This window comes from Phocoena phocoena, chromosome 2, assembly GCF_963924675.1.
Source record: "Phocoena phocoena chromosome 2, mPhoPho1.1, whole genome shotgun sequence".
NCBI classification, from domain to species: Eukaryota; Metazoa; Chordata; class Mammalia; order Artiodactyla; family Phocoenidae; genus Phocoena; species Phocoena phocoena.
In genome coordinates, this window is record NC_089220.1 from 140,045,748 (window position 1) to 140,054,759 (window position 9,012).

The window sequence follows — 9,012 nt, forward strand, 5'->3', positions numbered from 1 at the left end:
TTCGTTGTTGTTGTTCTATTTCCTGATAAATTTGCTCAACTTTGTCTTTCAACCCTTCTGTTAAACTTTTATTTCTGTTAGTGTATTTTTAATTTCTGAATGCTCTTTCCTGATTTCTGAAATGAAAAAAAATAGCATCCTGTACTCATTTCATGGGTGTTTATAGGTTATTTTTTCTGTTTTTACATTTTCTTCTACTCCTTGTATTGTCTGTCTCTGTTTTGTCTGAGTTTATTTTTCAGTTTGTTCATTTTGGTCTTCATCTAGAGGCTTTCCTCAAACCTCTGGTGATCCTGACTCCATTCATAATTAAGACAGAGACACTAAATATGTATAGATTCCTTGTTTCTGGAAATTAAAATGTTTTTAAATAAATATTTTTATATATTCTGTAGCAGAGATTGCTGATTGTCTCCCAATATTCATTCTTCCCTCCTTCCTTTATTAAAAGAAATACTGAGCTTTAGCTGGGTGCTTCACTGCCCAGCAAAAGTCAGCTAAAGACTACATTTCCCATTCTCCCTTGCAACTAGGTATGGTCATGTGACTGTGTTCCATCCAACAGATGTTAGCAGAAGAAATATAGGCAACTTTGGGATCATGCCCTTAAATGTAAAGGAGAATGGCCTTTTTCCTCTTCTCACTGGCTGGAATATGGATGTGGTAACTAGATCAAGGGCAGCTATCTTAGACCATTAGATGAAAACTATGTGTTGAGAATGACAGAATGATGGTAGCAAAGGCACTTGGGTTCCCAGCCCTGGGGAACAACAATGTTAGCTCTAAACTGCTTCTAGACTATAACATCACTGAGAGATAACCATTGGTTTTGTTTAAAGCCCTGTTATTTTGGTCTTTGTTACAGCAACCAAACCAGTACCTGTTATACTTAAATAGAAAAAGTTTTGTAAACATATCAAGATATGGTTAACAACAGTTGTCTTTGGGGATGTTGGGACTACTGGGAAACTTACCTTCTACTTTACACATTTCTAAATTATATGCAATTCTAAAGACAAGTGTGTATTACTAGTAAAATCAGAAAAAAGAAAGATGGTACAAATATCAATTATTTTTATTTTTAAAAAAATATTTATCTATTTATTTTTGGCTGCTTTGGGTCTTCATTGCTGTACATGGGCTTTTTCTAGGTGCGGCAAGTGGGGGCCACTCTTTATTGCAGTGTGCGGGCTTCTCACTGTGGTGGCTTCTCTTGTTGCAGAGCATGGGCTCCAGGCACGTGGGCTTCAGTAGTTGTGGCATGTGGGCTCAGTAGTTGTGGCTTGCAGGCTCTAGAGCACAGGCTCAGCAGCTGTGGTGCATGGGCTTGGTTGCTCTGTGGCATGTGGGATCTTCCCAGACCAGGGCATGAACCCGTGTCCCCTGCATTGGCAGGCGGATTCTTAACCACTTCGCCACCAGGGAAGTCCCTGGGGAGTTTTTAAAATTTGTTTTGTTTTGTTTTTTCTCTTGGGCAGGTCAGTTTCTCCCGCCTAAAGAATCTTCCAGTTGACTATCCAGGAGTATAAATAAACTGCTGGCATTCTGAGAGTCATGTGGGAAAAAAGAAGAGCTAAGAGTCTCACTATTTGATGTGTTGACTTGCTGTTACTCTCTCTGTTTTCAGACAGCACCTCACTCTAGCTTTTTCTTTGCCTCACCCTGAGTCCAGAACATCTCTGGCTCTGCTTCCCCAGAGTTAACCTCCTGTTTACACTCCTGGTGGAAAGGAGTCATCAGGTTGCTTTGAGCAGTTGGGGAGGAGATCTGTGTGTCTAACTGCTCCTCATATACACTTTTGACCAACATTTGTATTTTCAGCTCTATCCTTCCCCTCTTCTGGTGCCTCTAGTCCTCTTTCTGAAGTTCTTTGGTGTAAATCATCTTGCTTCTTATTAGTTTTTCCCCTTTCCCCTGGTTCTCAGGCACTTTGGTTTCAGCTTTTTATGTTCTGCTTTGTCAATTACCATTGGTCCATGGGATGGGGGGAGGGGAGCATGGCTAGGCCTGCTACGGGAAAGCCCCTAGCTGGACAAAACTTAAAAGTTATACGTAGAAGTGCTGGGAGGGTTAAAAAAAAAAAAAAAAGTTAAAAGTAAAAGCACAGGCAAGGAGAGATTGCATGATTTGGACACACTAAGAATTTCAGGACCATGAACCTGGACCCAGAATCAGGACCCAAGTGACCTGGCTTGCAGAGTGGCAAAATTATTTCCCTATGTGCTATCGTAACCTAAGTTGTTTCCAAGCGCTGATATGGCTGCTCTGGCAGGAGTAGAATTTAAAACTGGGAGCTTTAAATTGAAGCTCCTCGGGCCTGTTGACCATTGCTACTGCCATCTGAGCATCCCCTAAGAGGAATAGAAGGGAAACTGGGAATCCACACTCACTGAGACGTATAATTTGTCTAAGTCAGGGATTGGTAAACTTTTTGCTGTAAAGGGCCAGATAGTAAACATTTTAGGTTTTGCAGGTCATCTGGTCTTGTCCCCTTGTAACTACTCACCTTTGCCATCGTATCATGAAAGCAGCCATAGACAACACATAAATAAATGGACATGGCTGAATTCTAATGAAACTTTATTTAACAGTGGGACAGATTTGGCCCATTGACTATAGTTTTCTGACCCCTAGTTGTCTAAGTTGTTCTCATACCTCTTCATTTTTCATAGAGATTGTAGGACTTCCCTGGTGGCGCAGTGGTTAAGAATCCACCTGCCAATGCAGGGGACACAGTTTCGATCCCTGGTCTGGGAAGATCCCACATGCCATGGAGCAACTAAGTCTGTGCACCACAACTACTGAGCCCACACACCACAACTACTGAAGCCCATGCGCCCTAGGTCCTGTGTGCCGCAACTACTGAGCCTGCGTGCTGCAACTACTGAAGCCCATGCTTGTAGAGGCCATGCTCCGCAACAAGAGAAGCCACTGCAATGAGAAGGCCGTGCACCGCAACAAACGGTAGACCCTGCTCACCGCAACTAGGGAAAGCCTGTGTGCAGCAACAAAGACCCAACGCAACCAAAAAATAAAATAAAATAAAATAAAATAATAAAGATTGTAAGAGAATTGCTCGTTATCTGTGAGTATCAGTTATTTTCAGGTCAAACTCAAAACTTAGAGTTGTTGTTTATTTTTTGGTCTTCTGGTCTCTTTTGTTGCTGTTGCTCTTAGCTTAGTTTCTGTTCCTTTGTAGATAATCTGTCTCCTCTCCTTGGTTACTTTGCAGTTTTGTAACAATATGTCAAGATATGGATTTTTTGTTTATCTTGTTTGGAACTCAGTATATTTCAATCTGAATACCTATATCATTTAGAATTAGATTTAGCTGTAACAGAAAACCTCCCAAAAAGTAACCTTAAACAATACGAAAATTTATTTCTCTCTTGTGTAAAAGTCAAGGTACTATCCTGTTGCTCTGCCATTCACACCCTCACCTTCATGATACAAGATGGTAGTATCTCCACGCTAAGCAGCAATACACAGGACGGTGAAAAGAAAGGGAGAAGGGCACATGCATTCTGTATCTTTAAGGAAGGTTCTCATAAGCTGCTACATGAACTTCCTTCTATATCCATTCCATTGAACAGAACTTAGTTACATGGCCATACCTAGATACAAGGTAGACGTGTCCAACTAAAAATCAGGATTCTATTATGATGGAACAGTGGTTGTCAAACTGTAGCATTCATCAGAATCACTGGGGAGCTTCTTAAAACACAGATTGCTGACCACCTTCTGAGGCTCAAATTCTTCTGAGCTCAGAAACCTCTGAGTTTCTGACTCAGTATGTCTTGGATGGTGGGGAGAATTTGCATTTATTTAATATAAATTTATTTATTTAATTTACTTATTTTTGGCTGCATTGGATCTTCGTTGCTGCACACAGGCTTTCTCTAGTTGCAGCGAGCAGGGGCTACCCTTTGTTGCAGTGTGTGGGCTTCTCACTGTGGTGGCTTCTCTTGTTGCACAGCATGGGCTCTAGGTGCACGGGCTTCAGTAGTTGCAGCATGTGGGCTCAGTAGTTGTGGCTCACGGGCTCTAGAGCACAGGCTCAGTAGTTGTGGTGCACAGGCTTAGTTGCTCCGCGGCATGTGGGATCTTCCTGGGCCAGGGATCGAACCCGTGTCCCCTGCATTGGCAGGTGGATTCTCAACCACTGCACCACCAGGGAAGCCCAGAATTTGCATTTTTAACAAGTTCTCAGGTGATGCTGATGCTGCCTGCTCTGGGACCTCACTTTGAGGACCATAACTTTTAGATGCCAGGAGAAAAGATACTGAAGAACAACTGGAAGACCCTGCTACATGTCTTTCAAGTGTTCTAGAAATTTTTCTAAAATCTCTTTAAATATTGTTTCTTCTCCATATTTGTTCTTTCCCTGTAGAAGTTCAGTTAGATGCATATTAAACATTTCCATTCTATCCTTCATGTCTTTTTACCTTCCTTTTATATTTTTCTACTCTTTTTGTGTGTGTGTGTGTGCTACATTCTAGGTAATTTCATCAGATCTATCTTTCACTTTACTAACTTCTCTTTTCAGCCATGTCTAATCTGCTGTTTAACCTGTCCATTGAGTTTTTTCTTCCTCAAGGACTGTTTTCCCATCTACAAACTCCATTTAGTTCTTTTTCAAATCTGCCTACTCTTTACTCAGAGTCCTGTTTCGTATCTTTTTATTCCTTCTTTTATGCCTTTAGTTATACTAATTTTATATTTCCTTTCAGCATGTAGTTCTATTATTTCAAGTTTGGGGAGCTCTAATCCTGTTTGTTGTATTTGCTGGCTCTTGTTTATGATGGATTGTTTCCTAGTGTTTTTAACTATGCTTTCATCTTTAGGAAGGTTCAATTATCTTACCCCATGGGGATTCTGGGTAGTGGAAATAGGACTCGAATATTGTTTTGTTTTGTTCCATGAGCTGCATGGGAATCAGTTACTAGACCTGAGAATTTTATTACATAGAGACCATAAATTCAGCCCCTAAACCCATGTAGGGCCAAGTTTTTGACTTTTCAAGGGGCTTCCCATCCCCAACCCCCCAGAGCCCAGCCAGAGATAGTCAGGTTTCCTTATTAACTTTACCTGTGGTAGTTTACCCTTTCAGGCTGGGATTTTACCCTACTTACAAACTAGTACATTAACCTGTTACTACTTCATGGATGCTGGCAGGAGGCGTGAGATGCCTGGGTCAGAGACACTGCACAGCAAACAGCATGAGCATCATTTTGGTGTCAATTCCTCTTGCCCACCAAGTCCCACAGGGGTGATGCAGAAGGACCCAGATGGACGCCTACACGTGCACTGGCTTCTGTCACAAGAGAGGAACCAACCTGCTCTTTGATTCAGAAGAAGGCATTGCCTCATCCCTCAAAGTTGCTTGCTGTAAACACAACCCTGAGAAATGCCCCAGTAAAGAATGATCAGAGCTTTGTATTTGTGGCATAACCAGCCAGAATGTCCAGGAATGCTCAGGGCCCATAGAAGATCAAAATCACAGAAGGTGATTTCTATATAGGTGGTTTATGGGCCAAACCTTAAGAAATGCTGCCACTAAGAATGAAATCACAGAGTGAATCAAAGAATTACTATGGGCTATGGTTTTCAAATGGAAAGTAATTGACTTCTTGGTATGGCAAACCCTCCCTCCACTCTTCTTTCGCAGAGACCAGGAAGGCAGATGCCACTTCCAGGGCTCCCTCACAGATGGGCCTGGCCACATGACCAGCTTGGTTATTGAGACTTAAGGAAAAGCCAATTGGAAAGCTTCCCAGAAAACTTTGGTTTTCAGATAAAAGGGACATATTTAGTTGTAGCTAGCCCTTTCTCCTTTATACTTTGAATACAGACATGCTGGCTGGAGCTATGGAGCCTTCTTGCAACCATGAAAAGAGAAAGCATAGAAACAAACTCAATATTCAGAAAAATAGAAAACAACCTGATCAGCATTAGTATTGTGAGTAGCTAAACAAACACTTGCAACTGTTTTCTTCTAGACTTATGTGAAACAAAGATAACCCTATTTGTTTAAATCACTGGAAGTCTGTTTTCCATTTATTGCAGCCAATTCCTGATGCACTTCGGTAAAGATCCTCATTTCTTTTTTTCCTTTTTTTTTAACTTTTAATGTTTTCATAATTCCAGATTCACAGAAAAGTTGCAGATATGTAAAGAATTCCCATATACTCTTTACCCAGATTCCCAAATATTAACATTTTACTGCACTTGCTTTATTATTTCTTTTTCTATATATATGTTCATTTTTTTCTAAACCATTTGAGAGTAAGTTGATATGATGCCCCTTTATCCCTAAATATTTGTGTTTATTGCATAAAAACAAGGGTATTCTCTTACATAGCCACAGTATAATTACCAAATCAGGAAATAATCTTTGATATAGCACTGTTATCTAATCTGCAGATATTATTTAAATGTTTTGCAAACTGTCCCAATATAATATTATGGCAAAGGAAAATCTAGGATAACTCCCAATATTCAGTTGTCATGTCTCTTTAGTATCCTTTAATCTGGAACAGTTGTTCAGTTTTTGTATGTCTTTCATGACTCTGAAAAGTTTTGAAGTTACAGGCCAGTTATTTTGTGGAATGTCCCTTAGTTAGCGTTTGTCTTGTATGTCCTCATGATTAGTTTCACATTATGCATTTTTGGTAGGAATAGCACAGGAGCAATGTTGCATTCATAGTTTATCTATCAGGATGCACACGATGTCAACTTGTCCTATTACTGATGTTAAGTTTGGATCACTTAGTTAAGATGCTCTCTGCCAGGTTTCTCCACTGTAAAGTTTCTATTTTTTTCCATTAGTAGTCAATAAACTCTTGAAGGGAGACAGTCTGAGACCGCATAAATATTTTGTTACTCAATAAACTTGCACCCAACTAGTTTTAGCACTCATTAATGATTCTTGCCTTTTCCCCATTTATTTGTTTATATTAGAATGGGCTCATGAATTCTTATTTTATCCAATTAGGTTATAATCCATTACTATTACTATTTTTATATTTAAATTATCCCAGCTTTAACCTTTAAGCTGGCTTCTGTATCCTTTTAATATGCCCCCATCCATTTTTTAGTATTTTTTTCTTTTTGGGCACAACAAGATATTCTGGCCATCTTGTACTTTTTCTTCCCAGCCCCAGATCCAGCCACTTCTCCAAGCAGTCTTGGTTTCTTTTAGTGGAAAAGCGTGTTTGGGCACTGGTTCTTTTTATTTTTGGAAGCTAGTCTTTCTGAGTTAGCTTTTTGTGAGAGGAATTATCCTTTAATTTCTGTTACATCATCCTTTCAGTTGTATGCCTTTTCAACCCCTACCTCCAGATTTCCCCTCACCATCCAGATCTCAGTGCCTCTGTACCTATAGGAACTGGGAATGTGTTTCTCCAGGGACAAAAGCCAGTGACTGTGAGCAATATAGTGAGTTTAGCAAGCATACATTTTTACATAATCATATCAAATTCATTTTCTAGAAAATGGGGCAAATTTTAGAATAAATAACTGCAATTTAAGGCCAAAAGTGTTTCACAAATAATTTCACCAAACTCATATTGTTGAATGGGATCCAAAACTCTTTAGCAAAGGTGATATACCAATACATATTTTTGATTTTTTGTTTCCTAAGTAATATTTAACAGTTATTGAGAGCTTAAAGTCAGGTTCTATTCTAGTCTCCTCTTTTTTCAGCATTTCACAGAGTGTGTTCCATGGAACATGAGTGTCAGAGATGGCTAAGAGGAGCTTCCTGAAAAGTAGGAGGGGTGGGACTGCATAGTCAAATACATTTGGGGAAAGCTAGGCTACACAAAGTTAAGCTGGTCTCTTGACTGTGGGATTTCTGAAAGCTTTTTTATTTTTACTTATTTTTATTTTTAAAATTTTGGCTGCTCTGGATCTTCATTGTGGCGTGAGGGATCTTTATTGCAATGCGTGGGCTTCTCCAGTTGTGGCAGGCGGGCTCCAGAGCGCACGAGCTCAGTAGTTGTGGTGTGTGGGCTTAGTTGCCCCGTGACATGTGGGATCTTAGTTTCCTGACCAGGGATAAAACCCACATTCCCTGCATTGGAAGGTGGATTCTTAACCACGGGACCACCAGGGAAGTCCCCTCAAAGCTTTTTAATACATTCATGTGTGTTTTGACTTCTAAGTAAAATGGTGGGATACAGCATTTCCCAAACTTTCTTGATCATAGAATATTTCCTATAGAGCACTGGCTGTCCCAGTGTTCCACAAGGTTCCACTCTTCCAACATCCAGTAAATCAACTCTGCTTCCTAAATATCTCTAGAATTTACCTACCTCTTTTCATCCTAACAACCACCATCCAATTCAGGCCACCAAATCTCTAACTGAGACCTTAATTGGTCAACTTGTGTATCAGTCAGGGTCCCAGCAGGAAACAAATGGCACGCTGAAACTGGTAATTTGAAGAAAAGTTAATAAAGAAACAGGGCGGGGTTTATGGATAATGCAGTACCTCCCGGGTCTAGTTACAGCAGGAATCATTAGCACTCTGGGCCTGAAGGGAATTGGGGAGGGATTGCTTACTGCAATAGGGAGAAGGTACTTATTTAGAGAGAGCAGCCTGATAGGAGCTCTGGCCTTTGGTAGGGAGAGGCAGCCGATTCACAGTGACCTGGAGGAATAAATCTTAACCTCACCTTATTTTAGACCTTTATTTTCCTTGTGGTGCCTGTCATTGGCCAAACCCAACCAGAAGCTGGAGGGAGACACTGATGCAGTCCATGAGGCCAGCTTCCCAGGGCACACAGAGTGGAAGGTAGACGGTGGATCTGGAGGGACAAACAGGAGATAGCTAGCACAACCTGTCTTGAATTTTGACTCCTTATCGCCATCCAGCTCCACATTTCTAAGGCCCAAACCTGATCATTTCTTGCTCTTCTTAAAATCCATCAATCAATTGCTCCCTATTATTATTGTTGGAATAAAATCAGTAGTTTAGCACCAGCTCATGAGAGCCGCTGGTTAGCATCTT